We start from the raw sequence: 22,621 nt of genomic DNA, 5'->3' as shown, positions 1-22,621 counted from the left end.
TGCCCTCATTACCAGGAGATATGTGACCTGCACCCTCTTTACAGGGTGGTCACACCAGCTAGACTGCCAACAGGCCATCATGCCAAAAGGGCAAAGACTTGAACCCAAACTGCAGGGAGGTCACAGTACCAATGGCACTAAGCTAGAGTTCTAAATCCCTTCTAAAGGAGAGGGATTGCACCTGCACCTGAATTAAGAGCGTCTATTCAGCTTAGCCAGCTACAAGGGCCCAATGCTATGAGACTATAGGGCAGAGACCTTACCCTGAATTACAGGGAGGCCACACAGCTCAAGGTACAAAAGGCCCCAATCTGTCCCATACAAGAGAGAGGCTTGTGACATGAATCCTCGTTACAGGGTTGCCACGCTGACTAGACTGCCAACAGGGCATAATGCCAAGAGGGCAGAGACCTTACCCTGAATTACAGGGAGGTCACACTGGTCAGGGTTTCAAAGAGCTCAATATCCCATATAAGCTGCGACTTGCACTATATTTACAGGGTAGTCACTTTTACTGGCCAGTAGAAGGAGCGTAATGCCCAGAGGCTAAAAGACCACAACCTTAACCCTGATTACAGACAGATCACACTGCTTAAGATATTAAAAGTTTCAATATCCCCACAGAGTACAGCTATGTGACCCAAGCCCTAATTACAGGGTGCTCACTCTGTTCAGAGTCCCATTCCTTCTCCTCCATCTTCAGTGTCTTGTTTTTCTCTGAAGTGCTCCCCATTTCTTCGATGCTTCCTCCTTCTTGTTCATTTGTTTTGGGAGTTCCTGGAGTGGAGAGAGAGTGGGTGTGAATTAAGGGAGCCTTAAGACATAACTGAGCTAACTTCAGATCCCCAACACAAACTGAGAATAAACCAGAGAACCAGCATTGTCTGAAAACCCAGGAAATACAACCTGGAACTCACTCCAAGACAGTTCTCACCCCACTACCTTACCCATAGCTACCCCCCACCTCAGCTAAAGTGTCCCAACCCGAGCCCCATCTCAGCCAGATCCCCATCTCTCTTCCACTCTCCAGCCTAAGCACTTCCTGCCTCTGCCATAGCCCAGTCTTCCTCTCACTTCCTGCCTCAGCATGATCTGGATCTCTATCTCATTCTCCATCTCAGCCACCTTTCATCACCTGCTGCCTCAGCCCTTCCCAACTGTCTTAGCTTTCTCTCTCATCCCCTGCTTCTATGCTTCCCCATCTCTCACCCCCTCATCTCAGCACTTCCCACCTTAGCCTGAACCCTTATCTCCCATCACCTGCCTCTGTGCTTCCTGCCTCAACCTGAGCTGTCATCAGCCTAAGCCTGCTAAATCTCTTACCCCAAATCTCAGCCCCCTTCTCTCACCCTCACCCTCAACCTCAGTGTTTCCCACCTCAGTCCGAGCCTGTAACTCTCCCCACACCTTCATGCTTACCTCAGCAGCCTGAATCCTCTTCTCTCTCACCCCTACCTCAGCGCTTCCCACCTCCACCTGGTCCAGGTATTCCTTTCACACACCCCACCTCAGCCCCCTTATCTCAACCCCACCTCAGTGCTTCCAGCCTCTGCTTGAGCCTCCCATCTCTCACCCCCTATCACAGTGCATCCTGCCTCAGCCTGAGCCAAGTATCTCTCTCACCCCCTACCTCAACTGCCAACTCTCATCCCCTGCCTCAGAGCTTCCTCCTTCAACCTGAACACCCGTCTCTCAACCCCTGCCTCCAAACTTCCTGCCAGATCCCCCCATCTCTCACCCCATCTCAGCACTTCCTGCCTCAGCCTGAGTCCCCCCAGTCTCTCCCCCCCCACCCCACCACAATCTGAGCCAGGTATCCCTCCAAGCCTTCCACAGTCCCCTTCTCTGACACCCCACCTCAGCATTTCCCACCTCAACCTAAGCCACCTTTCCCTCACTCCCCACCTCAGCCTGAACCAGGTATCTCTCTCATCCCCTGCATTAGACACTATCTCTCATTCCCTGCCTCAGAGCTTCCCACTCTGTTACTGCCACCTGCCTTTGAGACCCATCCCCAGCTCCTTCATGTTCCTGCTTCCTTCTAAGCCCTGCCCTTGGCTCGTGCCTTTTCCATGTCCCCCTCTAAGCCACTCCCCTGGCTCGTGCCTGCTCCATGCCTCCCTCTAAGCCCTGCCCCTGACTCATGACTGTTCAGTGTATCCCTCTAATTAAGAGAGACAAGGCCATTGAAGAGAAACTAAATGAATTAAGGAATACAAGACTATTGCAGAAAAGCTATCTGAATTCTTTGTAGTGATCATCACTGCGGAGGATGGGAGGGAGATTCCTACCCCAAGCCACTTTTTTTTTAAGGCAACAAATCTTAGGAACTGTCCCAGACTGATATGTCAATAAAGACGGTTTTGGAACAAACTGATAAATTAAGAAGTAATAAGTACCACAACCTGAAGGTATTCGCCCAAAAGTTCAGAAGGAAATCAAATATGAAATTACAAAACTGCTAACTGTGTTATGTGACCTATTGATTAAATCAGCTTCTATACCAAATAACTGATGGTTAGCTAACATGACATCAATTTTTTAAAAAATGAATTGAATTAAATGGCCAGTTATTGCAAATTGGATAATCCACTTTGAAAGTGGATTACGTTCATTTTGGAATGAGTTTATGCAGAATAAGTGGTGTGGATGTATCTGTATTTTGCAATGACTTGGTAGTAATCCAACCACTATCCCATGCTACATTGCATCACACCAAGACTGACCTATTTATCTACCTATGTGTCCTCTAGTGTTCTGAGGTCATCTTGACTGGATGTTTCCTCCTCATTTTAAGCTGCCCTGCAGCCAGGATCTCTCCCATTTACTATTGTAAATGTCTGGAGTTGCGTATGTCAGCAGTATAACACTGTTTTAGCAGTCATGCCTTGTGCATCCAAATGGAACCATGTAGAAGTCAGACTTCTCACCATCTGGGGAGAGGAGATGTTGCAGGCATGCCTTAACATCAGCCACTGTGATAAGCAAATATACACATTTCTGAGCAAATGACTGAGAGGGGTCACTCCAGGTACACTGCTCAATGCCACAGCAAAGGCAAGGAGCTCTATCAGCCTTGTAGAAAAGCAAAGGGTGCAAATAAAACCTCTGACAGCATTCCAACTACCTGTCCCTATTTCAAGAAGTTGGACAGGTTTCTTCTTCAGAGGCCAACACCAAACCCTGTTTCATTGTGAACGTCCATATACCATCTGGGCCTGTTTTGTTTTTTTCTATTATATATTTTTTAATGTATCAGTTTGCTGCAGCATCTCTTCTTTTGACCCCCCTCACTCCTTGAAAGTACCTCATCTTCGTTACAAGAAAAGAGTAGGTTTTGAGTAGGAATCTCCTCAGTATCAGCAATGTCCTCCTCTTCCTTAATTGCACCGTTTTACTTACACACACACACACACACACACACGTGCTGCTGCTGCTTCTTCTGGAAAAAACTACATTGTTCATTTTGCTGGTAAATGAATTTAATTTTTATTATTTAGGACTGGTTAATACATTATAAAATACATGTTCTAAAATTAGTGTAGTCTTGGAAATATAGAAAACCTCACTACAGCACTCTTACTGGTTTTTTTTCTTTGGAGAACTGTGGAGAGACTGCGGGTCTTTAGGTATGAAATGAAAAGTGAACAAATTAGTGAACTGTGAATAAATCACTTTGTTCTGTGATGGAAGATTACATAATATTAGTAAGATAACCCTATTTAAAAAGTACAGATTTTGGTGTGGGAGCATGTTAAAGAGCTCAGGTTAATGAGTAAGTCAAAATCATTATTGCCAGTTGCTAGCAGTCTGGCGATTTTTCCACACATGGTTAATAATAATGTAATTTATTTCAATTATTATTACAGTTATACTTATCCCCTGCCCTAGATGAATTATACAATTTAAAACAAATGTTTTTCATATCAACTAAACCTCAAATAAAAAAGACTCCTAAAAAGTTATTCCCTATCCCCAGATATAGTCTGCTGACAAGTTATCGTAAGACTCTGAGTCCTGGGATTTTTCTGGTAGACAAAGAAATTAGTTGACCATAGTGTGGTCATGCCAGACATGGAGCCCATACTCCAGAGATATTGTTAGCTGTAGGCTATCTTTGGGTTTTATTTTTTAAAATTTTTTCCAAGCTCAGAAAACAGGATGTTCAAAGGTTTAAGCTGATGATATTCACATCATATGAGCCAAACACAATATTGCTTTCATCCACTTACAACTCCTGACTTTCTTTCATGTAGTGTATTTGTATTGCTGTATATCACTTGATCACAGGGAAGAAATAGTAGAGGAAGCAATAGTGGATGGGAACCTGGGAGGCAGTGACCATGAGATGGTCGAGTTCAGGAACCTGATACAAGGAAGAAAGGAGAGCAGTAGAACAGAGACCCTGGACTTCAGAAAAGCAGACTTCGACTCCCTCAGGGAACTGATGGGCAAGGTCCCCTGGGAGAATAACATGACAGGGAAAGGAGTCGAGGAAAGTTGGCTGTATTTTAAAGACTCCTTATTGAGGTTGCAGGAACAAACCATCCCGATGTGTAGAAAGAAAAGTAAATATGGCAGGCGACCAGCTTGGCTTAACAGTGAAATCCTTGCTCATCTTAAACACAAAAAAACAGCTTACAAGAAGTGGAAGATTGGACAAATAACCAGGGAGGAGTATAAAAGTATTGCTCAGGCATGCAGGAGTGAAATTAGGAAGGCCAAATCACACTTGGAGTTGCAGCTAGCTGGAAATGTTAGGAGTAACAAGAAGGGTTTCTTCAGGTATGTTAGCAACAAAAAGAAAGTCAAGGAAAGTATGGGCCCCTTGCTGAATGAGGGTGGGAACCTAGTGACAGAGGATGTGGAGAAAGCTAGTGTACTCAATGCTTTTTTTGCTTCTGTCTTCACAGACAAGGTCAGCTCCCAGACAGCTGCACTCTGCAGCACGGTATGGGGAGGAGGTGACCAGCTCTCTGTGGAGAAAGAAGTAGTTCGGGACTATTTAGAAAAGCTGGACGAGCACAAGTCCATGGGGCCAGATCCGAGGGTGCTAAAGGAGTTGGCCGATGAGATTGCAGAGCCATTGGCCATTATCTTTGAAAAATCATGGCGATCGGGGGAGGTCCCGGATGACTGGAAAAAAGCTAATGTAGTGCCCATCTTTAAAAAAGGGAAGAAGGAAGATCCAGGGAACTACAGGCCAGTCAGTCTCACCTCAGTCCCTGGAAAAATCAAGGAACAGGTCCTCAAGGAATCAATCCTGAACCACTTAAAGGAAGGGAAAGTGATCAGGAACAGTCAGCATGGATTCACCAAGGGCAAGTCATGCCTGACTAACCTAATTGCCTTCTATGATGAGATAACCGGCTCTGTGGATGAGGGGAAAGCAGTGGATGTGCTATTTCTGGACTTTAGCAAAGCTTTTGATACAGTCTCCCACAGTATTCTTGCCAGCAAGTTAAAGAAGTCTGGGCTGGATGAATGGACGGTAAGGTGGATAGAAAACTGGCTAGATGGTCGGGCTCAATGGGTAGTGATCAATGGTTCCATGTCTAGTTGGCAGCCGGTATCAAGTGGAGTGCCCCAAGGGTCGGTGCTGGGGCCGGTTTTGTTCAATATCTTCATTAACGATCTGGAGGATGATGTGGACTGCACCCTTAGCAAATTTGCAGATGACACTAAACTGGGAGAAGTGGTTGATACGCTGGAGGGTAGGGATAGGATACAGAGGGACCTAGACAAATTAGAGGATTGGGCCAAAAGAAATATGATGAGGTTCAACAAGGACAAGTGCAGAGTCCTGCATTTAGGACGGAAGAATCCCATGCACTGCTATAGACTAGGGCCCGAATGGCTGAGCAGCAGTTCTGCAGAAAGGGACCTAGGGGTTACAGTGGACGAAAAGCTGAATATGAGTCAACAGTGTGCCCTTGTTGCCAAGAAGGCTAATGGCATTTTGGGTTGTATAAGTAGGGGCATTTCCAGCAGATCGAGGGATGTGATCATTCCCCTCTATTCGGCACTGGTGAGGCCTCATCTGGAGTACTGTGTCCAGTTTTGGGCCCCACACTACAAGAAGGATGTGGATAAATTGGAGAGAGTCCAGCGGAGGGCAACAAAAATGATTAGGGGGCTGGAGCAGATGACTTATGAGGAGAGGCTGAGGGAACTGAGATTGTTTAGCCTGCAGAAGAGAAGAATGAGGGGGGATTTGATAGCTGCTTTCAACTACCTGAAAGGAGGTTCCAAAGAGGATGGATCTAGACTGTTCTCAGTGGTAGAAGATGACAGAACAAGGAGTAATGGTCTCAAGTTGCAGAGGGGGAGGTTTAGGTTGGACATTAGGAAAAACTTTTTCACTAGTAGGGTGGTGAAGCACTGGAATGGGTTACCTAGGGAGGTTGTGGAATCTCCTTCCTTAGAAGTTTTTAAGGTCAGGCTTGACAAAGCCCTGGCTGGGATGATTTACTTGGGTTTGGTCCTGCTTTGAGCAGGGGGTTGGACTAGATGACCTCCTGAGGTCCCTTCCAACCCTGAGATTCTATGATTCTATGATCACTAACCAACAAAATCAGATCTTCAGTACAATCACGAGAGACCTTCTATTGTGCTTTTTGCTCTACCAGCATCCAATTGTTAAAATTTCCTATGTCTTTTCCTTTCCCCCATAATTAATTGGGGAGGCTTGTTAATTTTTTCTCCTGTTCCATTGAAAATGCATTAGCCATGAATAAGGCTTCCTAAAGTGAAAAAACGTTTTTTTAAAAAGAGACAAAAACCTATGTATCCATAGTGCTAGAAACATTCATCAGTACATTTTCTGTTCAGCACACAGGAATTATTTGGATAAATTTCATTGTTTTAATTAAGATTTTTACACATGCAGTATAGTATATAGAAAACAAATAATAAATCTTTGCACTTTTGGGGCCTGATTTTCAGAGTTGTGCACCTCTGACTAGAGTTGCTCAGAAACTTGTTAGCGAAATGTGTTTTCATTGTAACATGTTGTTTCACCAAAGCTGAAATGTTTTGCAGAAATATATCTGTTTGAACAAAGTTTTTGACAAGGAAGGTTTCTTGGATCCAGGTGCTCTTTGGTAACTTCTGTCCAGAAAGAGAAAGAGATGTTTTGACACATTTCCATTTTTTATGTCAAAGGTTTTTTTTTCATTCCACAGAGGGAAAAAAACAAAATTTGAACTATCCAAAGGCATTGTAAATAGAATTGGTTTCTCTTTGTAAGCCATATCTTCTTTTCCAGATCACAAATCATTCTCATAGCTCTTCTCATAAACTTTTCCCATTTTTTAAATATCCTTTTTAAAATGTGGACACCAGAACTGGACATAGTAGTCCATTCATGGTCTCACCAATATCATATACAGAGACATCACCTCTCTACTCCTGCTCGATATTCTTCTGTAATATTCAAATATCATGTTAACCCTTCTTACCACAGTATCACACTGGGTGCTCTTGTTGAATTGGTTATCTTTAATGACCCTGAAGTCCTCTTCAGACTGACAGCTTTCCAGAATACAGATCCCCTGTCCTGTAAGTGTGACCCACATTCTTTATTCCTAGATGTTGACACTCTACATTTGGCTATATTAAAGCATACATTGGCTGACTGCTCCCAGATTATCAAATGAACCAGTTTGCTCTGTATCAACGACCTGCCCTTTTTCTTATTTACCGCTTCACCAATCTTTGTGCCATCTTTGTTATCAGAAATTATTTTATATTTTCTTTCAGATCATTTATGAACATGTTGGATAGCATTGGGCCTACAACTAATCCTGCAGAACTCCATTAAAAGTACGCTTACTAATTGATAATTCCCCATAATGGCTGCATGTTGAGATCTATCCTTTACCATATCCACACACATCACTTTTGGAAAAATTTCAAAACTAGATTTGAACTTTGTAGTTGGCCCTATCTCTACATTGTATTGACCCAAAACTCCAGATCAAAATACCTCACACTTTTGGTATGGATCAGATCCAAGGCCTGAGACTCAAGATCTCCTTTAGGTTTTGAGGGGGAGAGAGAGAGAGTGAACAGCACATGACAAATCTATTCGAGGAGGGGCAACACTGTAGCAAGACTCCTTTCCTGAGGTTGTTATTTTAACAGCAATGATTAACCCTTATGATCATATCAGAAGCGCATAATATGGATTTTTCTTTTCTCCTCAGAGCTCAGTGGGGCTTCAGTGCACAGTTCCTCCCCTGATTGCTACCCAATGAAGTAGTGTATGGGACTCCTGCAGCCAGTGTAATTTTTGAGATTATATATAATTTTCCTTTCAAATATATAACATCACATATTCATTTGAAAAGAAGCACTTCTTAAACATTCCTTGTACAATGAAAGCACAATCTATCTTTTCTATTTAGCAGGTATAGTACCTGACATTTTTTCCACTTAAGTCATGGTAAATGTAGGTTAAAGAAATCTGATGGCTTCTACCACTTAACTTTCACCTCTCCTGTCCCTGTCTATCTGGTTGGAAAAGGTCTGTGAACTTAGCTTTCATATGATGAAGCCCATATTGTTTTTATTATTTATATTACAGTATAAATTCCCTCAGTGTAGAAACAGCAGACAATTGCTGCAGGCTGTCCTCTGATGACCCCTCCGCCAATCCCTAGTTAAGGAGTGTGATGGGGTAGGGCTGAAGTAGGTAGTAGCTCTTAGAGGTGCGGTATAGCCTCTCACTTGTAAGTAGGGCTAGCAGGAAATTTTTCTGTCAAAACTATTTTTTCAACAGAAAATAGTTTTTGAGTAATTACTTTTTGCACCAAAAAAAAAATCTGCCTTCCATAGAAAACTTTGATATTTTGATTTTCTACATGCTCAGTCTATTATTTGTTCTTTGGCTGAAAACCGATTTCTTGACCAAAACTGAATATATTATTTTTTTACCAAAAACTGAAACATTTCTATTTGAAAATATCTCATGGAAGTTGTAGTGAGGTGCCTCATGTCCCCATTCTCTTTATAGGTAAGTTCCTCTATGACAGTGGTTCCCAAACTTTTCAGCATCATGTCCCCCACCTCTCCTTTACCATCATCTAACCCCCCTGATCCTTGTCCCCTGACCACTACCCTCAGTCCCCACTCCCTATCCAACCCCCCCGCTCCTTGTCCCCTGGCTGCTCCAACCCCTATCCACACACCCCACCCCCTGACAGGCCCCCCGGGACTCCTACACCCATCCAACCTCCCTTGATCCCTGTCCCCTGACTGCACTCTGGGACCTCCTCCCCCCGCTCCCTTACCAGGCTGCTCAGAGCGGCAGGACTGGCTTATTGGAAAGCCTGGGAGATGGGTGGGCACAAGCTGTGCTGCCTGCATGGCTGCAGAGGAGAGGGGACAGGAGGGAAAGGGCCAGGGGCTAGCCTCCCCAGCTGGGAGCTTAAGGGCTGGGCAGCCTCGTGCCCCCCTTGGAATTTCTTTGCACCCCGCAGTTTGGAAACCAGTGCTCTATGATCTCCTATGATGCATCATGGCCATTGACTCCCGTGATGCACTTCAGTTTCTCAGTAATAGGGGAGGCCATGGTGCATCATGGGAGTTGTAGTACAGCTAGAAAGACCAATTCCAGAAAGCAGAATGGAGGCATGAGACACTCAAACTATAAATAACATTTCTGCCGTGAAGGTTTTCAATTTCTTGTTGGAATTTTCCATATGAAAAATAACTTCAACCAGCTGTACCATATATTTGATGAATTATATATTATATTAAATAAAATACAAATAAAGCAAAAAACAGTTTACAGCTGCTACTCAACATAGACATAATACCTTCTAGAAACCAGAAAAGCTATCTTAGGAGTTGAATAGAGATATGAAGGGGTTCATAGTCGTACAAATGTGCTCAAGGAGGGAGGTCAGTACATGTATAAGGGTAATACATGTGTAAGGATATGTCTTCAGTGCAACTGTGAATGTGCTTCCCAGCACAGATAGACAAACCGATGCTAGTTCTGCTCAAGCTAGCAAGCTAGAAATAGCTGTGTAGTTGTGGCAGCTTGGGCTACCTGCCTGAGTCTGTACTAAGGTGGCTAGCCCAAGCCACTTCCCATGCTGCTATGGCTACACTGCTATTTTTACTAGCTTGAGCAGAGTTAGCACGTCTGTCTACCTGTGGTGGGAAGTGCACTTACAGCTGTTGTGGCGATGTACCATAAGAGGCACCACGGAAGCAGGTGGAGAGATGTTTGTGTGAGAAGCAAAGTGTAAATACAATGCATCTTCAATAACCTTTCCCTTCCATTAGAGCTAATTAAGTCCTCATATACTACTGGTCCTCTATCAGTAAGCAGACTATTAATCATATTTGTCCAAATCCTGAAGCCTTTATTCAATTTCTTGCGGGAGGTAAAAACTTCCCTTAAGTCAATGTGGATAATGTACTGTACTCTGTGAGGACTTCAATATATGGCCCATACATTACCAAAGTTTTGAACTGAAAGTGAAAATCTTTTCTTCCTATTTGGTCTTTTGTGTTTACATTTTACTTTGCTTTTTAATTAGGGACCTGTTTCATTAAAGAATATTGTACAGCACTGAAGCCAAAATAAATATGTTGTTTGGCTGTGACTGTGGCTGACCTACATTATTCTGTGCCAGAAAATTGCCTAGAGGGATATAAATGGCTCTCAAACACAGGACATGAAGCCATGCTGAAATTGTAAAATGGCTACTGAGAACAATAAAAGGATGAGACTCTCTCTAAATAAATTCAGAATATGAGGAGCCAGGGGGTGATCCTACACTGGTCGGTAATGTGAACGTTTTAGAAATTTGGAAAATGCCATACAAAACACACATCATCAAATGGTCTGTATTGAATTACACATGCTACACATTAAGTCAGATAGAGATTTGAGCTCAAAATATGCAGGGAAATGTAATTGCTTTTGCATTTTTTTAAGGTGGCTGGAAGAAATGGGCGTCCTCACTCAGGAAAACATCCGTAGTCAGGAAGGACACTTAAGTTTGTGAGGTAATATTTTCTAAGGGACAGCTGTGGTTTTATTATTTCAGTGGGAGTTATGCACCTAAATATCTTCCACAAATTTAATCCTAAGTGATTTAGAAGCATAAATCCAATTTTTAAGAGTGACATCACTGCTTAGGTGCTTAAATTTCATTAAAATTCAGTTGTAAACAATTTGCCCATTTCTAAATGCCATGAAATTCTCATGCTAAAATCCTTCCTACAGTACAGTACACCTGTATATGAGCGAAGTATAAGACTCCTGGGACTAGTCTCTTATCTAGTGTAAAACTACATAACTTCATTGAATTAATGGATTTATACTGTTTTACTTCATCTGAGGATCAGAAATTAAACATCTTTTCTTCTGGTATTCTTAACAAGAAATCCATCTTTTTGCTTCTGGGAGGAATGATGTGCTTGAGTAGGATGATCAATGTTTCCTACTGAACTCATGGTCTTGCTGCACTGACAAATCCTCTGTAGTAAGATCACAGTATTGATGTTAATCCACCACATTGGCCCAATTTTTGCGTCTGCAGAATAATATATGTATTATTGATGTTGAATATATCTCTGTGTGTGTGTATGTGTGTGTGTGTACATATATATATATATATAATGGCAGCTCTTTGAAAACCAAACATTTTTAATTGATCAGTATTGCCTATTTGTGTTTCTCTTTTAATGTTGCATTAAAAATTGTACACTGGAACTTTTAAGTAAAATCTTTTTTTCTTGTTTCTGTGAAGAATTAGTATATTTATAAACTGATTGTAGCATTCACATGTTTGACATCTTATAAACAAAATATTTCCAGACCAAATTGTAAACACAGACCAGAGAAGCACCATTCCAAATGAGATCCAGATCTGAGTCTTTCCAGTTTGGGAGTATTTATATCCATTACTTTGGTTCAGGCTTATCTCTGTTTTTAAAATAAAGGCTACTCTCTAGCCTCTCTATGCAATATATATTTATTAGACCATTACCTTCAGCATCTCTGAAAACCAGACCATCAGAGTCCTTTAGGGAAAACAAAATTGCATGCTTTACAGATTGAAATGCCAATTAAAGCAGTCTCAAATAATAAGCAGCCTGGCTCAGAATCAATTTTTTCAGTTTTCCAGTTATGAAATTATATTAGTAGCTGCTGCTTAGTTTAATAAACTCACTTATGAAAATGATGTGATCTTGTAATAAGAAATGCAATAATGATTTTGATTTCAAGCACCTTTGTCATCAAAAATGTGTGGCTCTATTTGATTGCATTTATTTTCAGTGTCAAAAGCATATTTCACATTTTTTCCTATTTTCTGTACTGTATGTAAACTCCTTCATGAGATAAACTCATGACTGGTGTCACAGCCCGCCCTTAGTTATTTTAATACCTACAGGAATTCTGATCTCCTAATCTACCCATCACATGACTAGAAAGAACTCAAACATCTGATTTTTACAGTGAATACATCTCATTTGCTGCCAGTGATCACTACATAAGAGAAAATGATGGTAGTATTCATACAGAGGGCCAGGAGTGCAGGGTGGGGAAAGAGCAGTTTGAATTCTAAAACGGTCTTAAATACTTAAGAAAGAAGAGCCCTGAAATATTTACAGAAAAAAACAAAGCTCCCTTTGTTTTTTCTAAATCAAGCTAAAGTACTACATATTCTTACGTCTGTAAAGAAAAAAAGATAAGCATTTATTAGTTATTTTAGATTATAAAATTATATCATTACTAATTTATAGTACTCTAATTTATATACATTTTGTACAGTGTATGTAGAGAATAAACAAACATTTTCCTGGTTTGATTGTTGAGAAAGCCAAGTCTAATTAATAATAATGAGGAGTCTTTGTGGCATCTTAGAAACTAACAAATTTATGTGGGCATAAGCTTTTGTGGGCTAAAACCCACTTCATCAGATGCATGGAGTGGAAAATACAGTAGGAATGTATAAATACACAGCAAATGAAAAGATGGGAGTTGCCTTACCAAGTGGGGGGTCAGTGCTAACGAGCCAGTTCAGTTAAGGTGGAAGCAGCCTGTTCTCAACAGTTGACAAGAAGGAGTGAATACCACTACAAAAGTGTTTTTCCCTCCCTTGGTATTCACCCCTTCTTGTCAACTGTTGAGAATAGGCAAGAGGAGTGTGACATTGATCTTGCCATGTTTAGTAGCTATGACATGAGATTGCTTGTGGCATTCATGGAGGTGTTGACCGCTTTTGGACTCAGGAAACAAGCACTGAGTAGTGGGATCATGCACGTCTGGGATGATGACCAGTGGCTGCAGAACTTTGGATGAGGAAACCCACATTCATGGGACTGTGTGATGAGCTCGCCCCAACCCTGCGGCGCAAGGACACGATAATGGGAGCTGCCCTGCTGCTGGAGAAACGCGTAGCGATTGCACTGTGGAAGCTGGATACTCCAGACTGCTACCAATTGGTCAATAACCAGTTTGGAGTGGGAAAGACGACTGAAGTTGACAGAAGTGTGCAGGGCCATCAATCACATCCTACTCCAAAAGATCATGACTCTGGGCAACATGCATGACATTGTGGATGGCTTTGCACAAATGGGCTTCCCTAACTGCGGAGGGGTGATAGATGATATGCATATTCCAATTCTAGCACCAGACCGCCTAGTCACTGAGTACATTAATTGGAAGGGGTATTTCTCTATGGTTCTCCAGGCGTTTGTGGATCACAGTGGGCGTTTTACGGACATTAGCGCAGGCTTGTCCAGAAAGGTGCATGACTCATGCATCTTTCAGAACACTGGCCTGTTCAGGAAGCTGCAAGCAGGGACATTCTTCCTGGACCAGAAGATTACCGAAGGGGAAAATGCCCATTGTGATCCTGGGAGACCCTACCTACTCCTTAATGCCGTGGCTTATGAAACCGTACATGGGGCACCTTGACAGCAGGAAGGAGTGGTTCAACAACAGGCTGAGCAAGTGCAGAATGACTGAGTGTGCTTTTGGCCATTTAAAGGCACTCTGGCACTGCCTATATGGAAAGCTGAACATGGCTGATGACAATATTTTTATGCTTATAGCTGTTGTGCTGTACTCTCCACAATATTTGTGAAGAGAAGAGTGAAAGCTTCATTCAGAGCTGGACCACAGAGGCTCAGTGCCTGGAGGCTGAGTTTGAACAGCCAGAGACCAGGGGCATTAGAGGGGTACAGTGCGAGGCCATAAGGATCAGGGATGCCTTGAGGCAGCAATTTGAAGCTGAAAGCCACTAATATTTGTTGCTATGTTCAGGAGTGCAGTGCTTGTAATGCTAGGAGGTGATTGTGATTGGTGCAGACGATGCACTATGAAGGTTTAAGAAAATTGCCTGTTGCTTTGCAGGGCTCCGTTTGCTTTCAATTAATAGAATAAAGATTGCTTTCAAACCAACACAATTCTTTTATTAAAAAACAACACAAACAAAAATACACATCAGCACTGAGGGGGATGGAGGAAGGGAAGGTCCCAGGAGGAGGTGGGGTCCCGGGACAGTTACACAAATCTTTATGTCCAGAGATCATATCCAACCTTCTCCTTTGTAGTACAGTGCAGCAGGTACTGTACTTCAGCAGGCTAAACTGCAGAGGGACGGGTGTTGAGTGCAGTAGGTACTGGGAGTCTGCAGTGCTGGACTGTGATGGGGGAGGAGTGGAATGCCGTGGGTACAGACTGGAGCCAGGAGGTTGATAAGAGTGTGTTGGTGGTGTCTGGGGGGCATATGGGAAAGAGTTTTGTGACAACAGCTGCATGGGAGGGTGGGAACGGAGCTGCTCGGTTTGCAGGGCTAGTATCGCCTGGAGCGTGTTTGCTTGGTGCTCCATAACATTTAAGAGCTGCTCTGTGGCTTCATTCTGGCATGTCACATTCTCCTCTCGGTGCCTCTTCTTGATGTCTCACCACTCCTTCAATTCCTGTTTTTCAGCCACGGAATGCATGATCACCTCACACAGAAAGTCCTCCTCAGTTCTTCATGGCCGTTTTCTAATTCTGCGCAGCCGTTCAGCTGATAACAAAGAGGAAGGCTGGGCTCCCAAGGTCATTCTGTGAAGCCAAAACTCAACATTTTACAGAAGCAGTCTTGTTTGCAACACACAACACTGATTCAGTGATTCAAAACACAGCCACTATTCACATAACTGTCACTAACTGGCTGAGCAAGCACACATGAGCCACAGGACCCCAAAATGGTGAGTAGCCACAGGGGCAGAGGACATCAGTGTTTCCAGACCCTATTGTACACCAGGCATGTGACTCTTGGGGAGAGCCAGCACTATAGGGGGACCTGATGATCATTCCTGTCTCCACATTTACCACAGGCTGTGTTCATCATGGAAGATATCTCGCTGCTGAGGGTGAGCAGGGAATCAAGGGAGGGTCTTCTCCAAGACTGCGTCTTCCGCCCTGGCCTTTATGCAGCTCGCTTGTGTGCAGCAATGGCATATTTCCCCCCACCCCACAGCCCTCCTCTTCTCCCTGTGAGGGCAGAGTAGCATGGGAAAGTTACCCTTAAAAGGGCAAGAAACAAAACAGCTCTGCCAAAGAACCTGCGGCAGCAGATTGCCCAATATCTCCATGAGAGTTTCCTAGAGATCTGAGGCAGATTCCTGTGAAGTGAGGGAGTCAATCAACACCCTGTTCTGCCACCAAAACTATGCATGTGGTGGATGCGCTTCATACAGACACAAGCCTGCTTTCTTCAACCCTCCTGCTCCCAACAACTTGCTTCAGCGATTTCCCCAAATCAAATCCATTTACCAGGGACCTCCTCTCCTGTTCTGTGCTTTGCCAAGATCCAACAGCTGAGGCTGGCTGGCCTCCTCTGGGGTAAAAAAGAGCTCCTGGCTACATGCATGTCTGACCTCCAAGTCATCCTCTGCCTCTGGGTCCCCCTCCCCCTCCACATCCTCATTCAAGATTCCCTCCTCCTGGCTTGGTCCAGTCTCGACTGGCACGAGAGTCACCGAAGTATCCACAGTGGCCTTTGCAGTGGCGTTGGGGTCACCACTGAATAGCATGTCTAGCTCTTTGTAGAACCGGCAGCTCATGGGCACAGCACCGGAGTGGCAGTTTGCATCCTGCACCTTGTAGGTATTCTGCAGCTCCTTCACTTTGACCCTGCACTGCAGTGTGTCCCCGGTCATGGCCTTTTCTGTCATACATCGTGAAATCTGTCCGTAGGTATCATAATTCCTATGGCTGGAACACGGCTGGGACTAGACAGCCTTCTCTCCCCAAATGCTGATGAGGTCCAGCAGCTCGGCATTGCTTCAAGTGGGGAATCGCCTGCTGCATGGAGCAGGCATGGCCACCTGAAAAGATGCGCTGAGACCACTGCATGCATCATCAAGCAAACAGGAAAGGGACTTTCAGAATTCCAAAGGAATTTATGGGATGGGGGATGATGGTAGAGTAGAGACAGGGCAGTAGAGTTCAAACTGATTATCAGAGAGACAAGAACAGGCATTGTGAGACACCTCCCGGAGGCCAATCACAGTGCTGTAATCAACTAGGGTGTCTACACTGGCACCACGGCACTGTAACCCCAGTGCAGAAAGCTGTACACCTCTCGTCTGGGGTGCTTTTTTTTTTTTAACATCACTGCAACTGCACAGTTTCTGTGCACAAACTGGCTTGGCAGTGTGTGCACCTCAAGAGTTACAATGCAGAAAGCTGCTTTAATGCGCAGAAACGTGCCAGTGTAGACAAGGCCCAGTCTTAAAGTCCCTGCCTGAGGAGTTAGACACGTTGAAAAGACAGTCTTAAATTATTTGTAAATGATATAATCCATTGAAATTATCTCATTTTTGCTTCTGCCTTACGTTAATACTATGCACTGAAGTCAATGAATGTTTTGTTTGCATTAGAATTATGAGATAAGGCCCAAAAGGTCACCCCTTTTCACTTGGATCCTTTGTAATAGTTAATATGTTGCATATGACTCAGAACAAAACTAAGAATTGTCCAAAGGAATTTGCTTCTGGATTGAATTGCAGACTTTTTTTTTAATAGTCAAATAATGAACAACAGGGTCTATTAGATGGGGCTAGACAGGAGTCATAGAATCATAGAATATCAGGGTTGGAAGGGACATCAAGAGGTCATCTAGTCCAACCCCCTGCTCAAAGCAGGACCAATTCCCAACTAAATCATACCAGCCAGGGCTTTGGCAAGCCTGACCTTAAAAACCTCTAAGGAAGGAGATTCCACCACCTCCCTAGGTAACCCATTCCAGTGCTTCACCACCCTCCTAGTGAAAAAGTTTTTCCTAATATCCAACCTAAACCTCCCCCACTGCAACTTGAGACCATTACTCCTTGTTCTGTCATCTGCTACCACTGAGAATAGTCTAGATCCATCATCTTTGGAATCCCCTTTCAGGTAGTTGAAAGCAGCTATCAAATCCCCCCTCATTCTTCTTTTCTGCAGACTAAACAATCCCAGTTCCCTCAGCCTCTCCCCATAAGTCATGTGCTCCAGCCCCCCAATCATTTTTGTTGCCTTCTGCTGGACTCTTTCCAATTTTTCCACATCCTCCTTGTAGTGTGGGGCCCAAAACTGGACACAGTACTCCAGATGAGGCCTCACCAATATCGAATAGAGGGGAATGATCACATCCCTCGATCTGCTGGCAATCCCCCTACGTATACAGCCCCAAATGCCATTAGCCTTCTTGGCAACAAGGGCGCACTGTAAACTCATATCCAGCTTCTCATCCACTGTAACCCCTAGGTCCTTCTCTGCAGAACTGCTGCCTAGCCATTCGGTCCCTAGTCTGTAGCAGTGCATGGGATTCTTCCGTCCTAAGTGCAGGACTCTGCACTTGTCCTTGTTGAATCTCATCTGATTTCTTTTGGCCCAATCCTCTAATTTGTCTAGGTCTCTGTCTATCCTATCCCTACCCTCCAGTGTATCTATCACTCCTCCCAGTTTAGTGTCATCTGCAAACTTGCTGAGGGTGCAGTCCATGCCATCCTTCAGATCGTTAATGAAGATATTGAACAAAACTCACCCCAGGACTGACCCTTGAGGCACTCCGCTTGATACTGGCTGCCAACTAGACATGGAGCCATTGATCACTACCCGTTGAGCCCGACCATCTAGCCAGCTTTCTATCCACTTTATAGTCCATTCATCCAGCCCATACTTCTTTAACTTGCCAGCAAGAATACTGTGGAAGACCATATCAAAAGCTTTGCTAAAGTCAAGGAATAACACGTCCACTGCGTTTCCCTCATCCTCAGAGCCAGTTATCTCATCATAGAAGGCAATTAGGTTAGTCAGGCATGACTTGCCCTTGGTGAATCCATGCTGACTGTTCCTCTCCTCTAAGTGCTTCAGAATTGATTCCTTGAGGACCTGCTCCATGATTTTTCCAGGGACTGAGGTGAGGCTGACTGGCCTGTAGTTCCCCAAATCCTCCTTCTTCCCTTTTTTAAAGATGGGCACTACATTAGCCTTTTTCCAGTCATCCGGGACCTCACCCGATTGCCATGAGTTTTCAAAGATAATGGTCAATGGCTCTGCAGTCACATCCGCCAACTCCTTTAGCTCCCTCGGATGCAGTGCATTCAGCCCCATGGACTTGTGCTCATCCAGCTTTTCTAAATAGTCCTGAACCACTTCTTTCTCCACAGTGAGTTGGTCACTTCCTCCCCATGCTGTGCTGCCCAGTGCAGAAGTCTGGGAGCTGACCTTGTTCGTGAAGACAGAGGCAAAAAAAGCATTGAGTACATTAACTTTTTCCACATCCTCTGTCACTAGGTTGCCTCACTCATTCAGTAAGGGGCCCACACTTTCCTTGACCACCTTCTTGTTGCTAACATACCTGAAGAAACTCTTCTTGTTACTCTTAACATCTCTTGCTTGCTGCAACTCCAAGTGTGATTTGGCCTTCCTGATTTCACTCCCGTGTGCCTGAGCAATATTTTTATACTCCTCCCTGGTCATTTGTCCAATCTTCCACTTGTTGTAAGCTTATTTTTTGTGTTTAAGATCAGCAAGGATTTCACTGTTAAGCCAAGCTGGTCACCTGCCATATTTACTCTTCTTTCTACACATCGGGCTGGTTTGTTCCTGCAACTTCAATAAGGAGTCTTTAAAATATAGCCAGCTCCAGGGCCCTCCGGGAGGGGGGGGGAAGTGGGGCAATTTGCCCCAGGCCCCGGGCTCCGGCCATCCAGCAGCATCCCGGACAGCTGCAGCGTGTCTCCGGTGGGGCCCCTGAGCCCCGTCCCACTCAGAGCCCCACTCGGAGGGAGCTGAGCTCAGCGTGGAGCTCCCAGCCCCGCCCCCTGACCACGTGGCTCTGAGTGGGGAGGGGCTCGGGCCCCGCCCCCTGACCATGCGGCTGTGAGTGGGGCAGAGCTCAGGCCCCGCCGGAGACACGCTGCCCCTGTCGAGCGAAGCTCCTGGATGTGCTGAGGCTCCAGGTGAGAGGGGAGCCGGGGTAAGGGGCCAGGGCTGGGGGGGGTTGGCTTAAGGGGCAGGGAGTCCCAGGGACAGGGAGGGGGCAGAGGTTGGGGGAGCAGTCGGGGACAGGGAACGGGAGGGTTGGATCGTGGGCATTCCGGGGGTCTGTCAGGACTCAGAGAGGGGGTGATAGGGGTTGGGGCAGTCAGGGGACAGGGAGCAGGGGTGGGGTCCCAGGGTGGTGGGTCTCTGGGGGACGGTGAGGGAGCAAGGAGCAGGATGGGTCAGGGATTCTGAGGGGGGTGGGCAGTCGGGGGGCAGGAAGTGGATGGGGGTCAGATAGGGGGCAGGGCCAGGCTGTTTGGGAGGCACAGCCTTCTCTACCCTAAAGCTCATTCAGCAGTTTGAGGCTTGCAGAAGAGCCAAGCTGTTAGCTTTTCCATTAGGGCTACCATCCCTTTCACTTCTCAAATACCAAATTATAGTCTATATTTAATTTCAGTGCCATAGGGAGATTCATGTCAGGGAGGGTAGCTTCATTTAAAATTAGTCACTGGGGGAGGGATCACATGAGAAGAGCAATATCCTACACCACCTACCTCCTTCCCAACCCTACCAAGGAAACCACCCCCCTACATTTTCTGAGGCTCCAGAGGGGTTAATTCAGTGGTTATCAAACTTTTGTACTGGTGACCCCTTTCACATAGCAAACCTGTGAGTGTGACCGCCCCCCTTATAAATTAAAAACACTTTTTTATATATTTAACACTATTATAAATGATGCAGGCAAAGCAGGGTTTGAGGTGGAGGCTGACAGCTCGCGGCCCCCCAGTAATAACCTCATGACCCCCTGAGGGGTCCCGACCCCCAGTTTGAGAACCCCTGGGGTAATTTAATTTTAACACCCTATGTCCATTCACATGCATGTGCTATTTTGAGCATTTCAGTTTTCACAACATAGGCTCATCCCAGATTTGGAACAAGCTCAAATGCTCAGTTCGTGGCGTATGTACATAAGATATACTAAAGACAAGCCTACAGTAACTGTCTCCAGTTTGTGAGGGACCCGATGGAGCCAGTCTCTAGGAAACAGATAAATGCATGGAGGTTAAGTCCATTAATGGCTATTAGCCAGGATGGGTAAGGAATGGCGTCTCTAGCCTCTGTTTGTCAGAGGGTAGAGATGGATGGCAGGAGAGAGATCACTTGATCATTACCTGTTAGGTTTACTCCCTCTGGGGCACTTGGCATTGGCCATTGTCGGTAGACAGATACTGGGCTGGATGGACCTTTGGTTTGACCCAGTATAACTGTTTTTATATTCTAACATAAATGAACCCAAAGTTATGGAGACAGATATGAGTCAAGGAAGCCAGCAGAGTATCAGAAACCTGGGAAAATCTCTGACTGGATGGGCTCAAGTGTTTGGTCACAAGCTGAGGTGGTTCAAAAAGTTTTGGATTTTTTTTTTAAGCAGATTTTTTTTATTGTTTCTTTAAACAAACAAACAAACACATAAAGCAGCAGATATTTGGCCACACACTTCTGAAACCCCAAACCATATTCAGGTTATGGCAGACTAATTTCAGCTTTTCAATTAAAACAACCATAACAAATTTTGAAGGAAAGCAGACGTTGTCCGTGATTTTTTTCTGCTTTTTAAAAACCCCTAGTTTTCGATCCAGAAACAGTTTTGATGGCACATATTTGTCCAACCCTTTTAATGAGCTTTAGTGCCTTTTAGCACTAGCTGATGCTGAGAACCAGTGATACCTTGTAAAGAAGTTTTCTCAAAACTGGATTTGTGCCGAGATGCAGAAGGTTTATTTTTCCCAGGACCGCCCATGGTGGGGGGGGAACAAGTGGGGCAATTTTCGCTGGGCCCCGCAGGGACCCCCACGAGAATATAGTATTGTAATTTTGTTTTATGGATGGGGCCCCTGAAATTGCTTTGCCCCAGGCCCTCTGAATCCTCTGGGTGGCCCTGGCCAGCTCTCTTGGACTCATTTCCCTTCATGTTATTCTCCCAGGGGATCCTATCCATCAGTTCCCTGAGGGAGTCAAAGTATGCTTTTCTGAAGTCCAGGGTCTGTATTTTGCTGCTCTCCTTTCTTCCTTGTGTCAGGATCCTGAACTTGGCCATCTCATGGCCACTGCCTCCCAGGTTCCCATCCACTTTTGCTTCCCCTACTAATTCTTCCCTGTTATTAAGCAGCAGGTCAAGAAGAGCTCTGCCCCTAGTTCTTTCCTCCAACACTTGCACCAGGAAATTGTCCCCTACGCTTTCCAAAAACTTCCTGGATTGTCTGTGCACCGCTGTATTGCTCCCCCAGCAGATATCAGGGTGATTAAAGTCTCCCATGAGAACCAGGGCCTGTGATCTAGTAACTTCTTTTAGTTGCCGGAAGAAAGCCTCGTCCACCTCATCACCCTGATCTGGTGGTCTATAGTAGACTCCCACCATGACATCACCCTTCTTGCTCACACTTCTTAACTTAATCCAGAGACTCAGGTTTTTCTGCAGTTTCATACCGGAGCTCTGAGCAGTCATACTGCTCTCTTACATACAATGCAACTCCCCCACCTTTTCTGCCCTGCCTGTCCTTCCTGAACAGTTTATATCCATCCATGACAGTACTCCAGTCATGTGAGTTATCCCACCAAGTCTCTGTTATTCCAATCACATCATAATTCCTTGAGTGTGCCAGGACTTCCAGTTCTCCCTGCTTGTTTCCCAGGCTTCTTGCATTTGTGTATAGGCACTTAAGATAAGTCACTGATCATCCTGCTTTTTCAGTATGAGGCAGGAGTCCTCCCCTCTTGCACTCTCCTGCTCGTGCGTCTTCCTGGTATCCCAGTTCCCCGCTTACCTCAGGGCTTTGATCTCCTTCCCCCGGTGAACCTAGTTTAAAGCCCTCCTCACTAGGTTAGCCAGCCTGCTTGTGAAGATGCTCTTCCCTCTCTTTGTTAGGTGGAGCCCGTCTCTGCCTAGAACTCCTCCTTCTTGGAACACCATCCCATGGTTAAAGAATCCAAAGTCTTCTCTCCGACACCACCTGCATAGCCATTCATTGACTTCCACGATTCGACAGTCTCTACCCGGGCCTTTTCCTTCCACAGGGAGGATGGACGAGAACACCACTTGCGCCTCAGACTCCTTTATCCTTCTTC

At 44.8% G+C, this 22,621-nt stretch overlaps 1 protein-coding gene across 4 annotated transcripts in view; it reads left to right on the top strand.

Moving 5' to 3' along the window:
• The window catches only part of TYRP1 (tyrosinase related protein 1), a 192,414-nt gene that overhangs the window by 140,809 nt on the left and 28,984 nt on the right, over window positions 1-22,621 (top strand). For all 4 annotated transcript variants that reach the window (XM_045020072.1, XM_045020071.1, XM_045020069.1 and 1 more), the window contains one exon: window positions 10,955-11,025. The gene's annotated coding sequence lies outside the window, so the exon portion shown is untranslated. The remainder of the gene's footprint in view (window positions 1-10,954; window positions 11,026-22,621) is intronic.

Source organism: Mauremys mutica, chromosome 6 (assembly GCF_020497125.1).
Source record: "Mauremys mutica isolate MM-2020 ecotype Southern chromosome 6, ASM2049712v1, whole genome shotgun sequence".
In the NCBI taxonomy this organism is placed as follows: domain Eukaryota; kingdom Metazoa; phylum Chordata; order Testudines; family Geoemydidae; genus Mauremys; species Mauremys mutica.
This window is presented reverse-complemented; position numbering and strand designations above follow the sequence as displayed.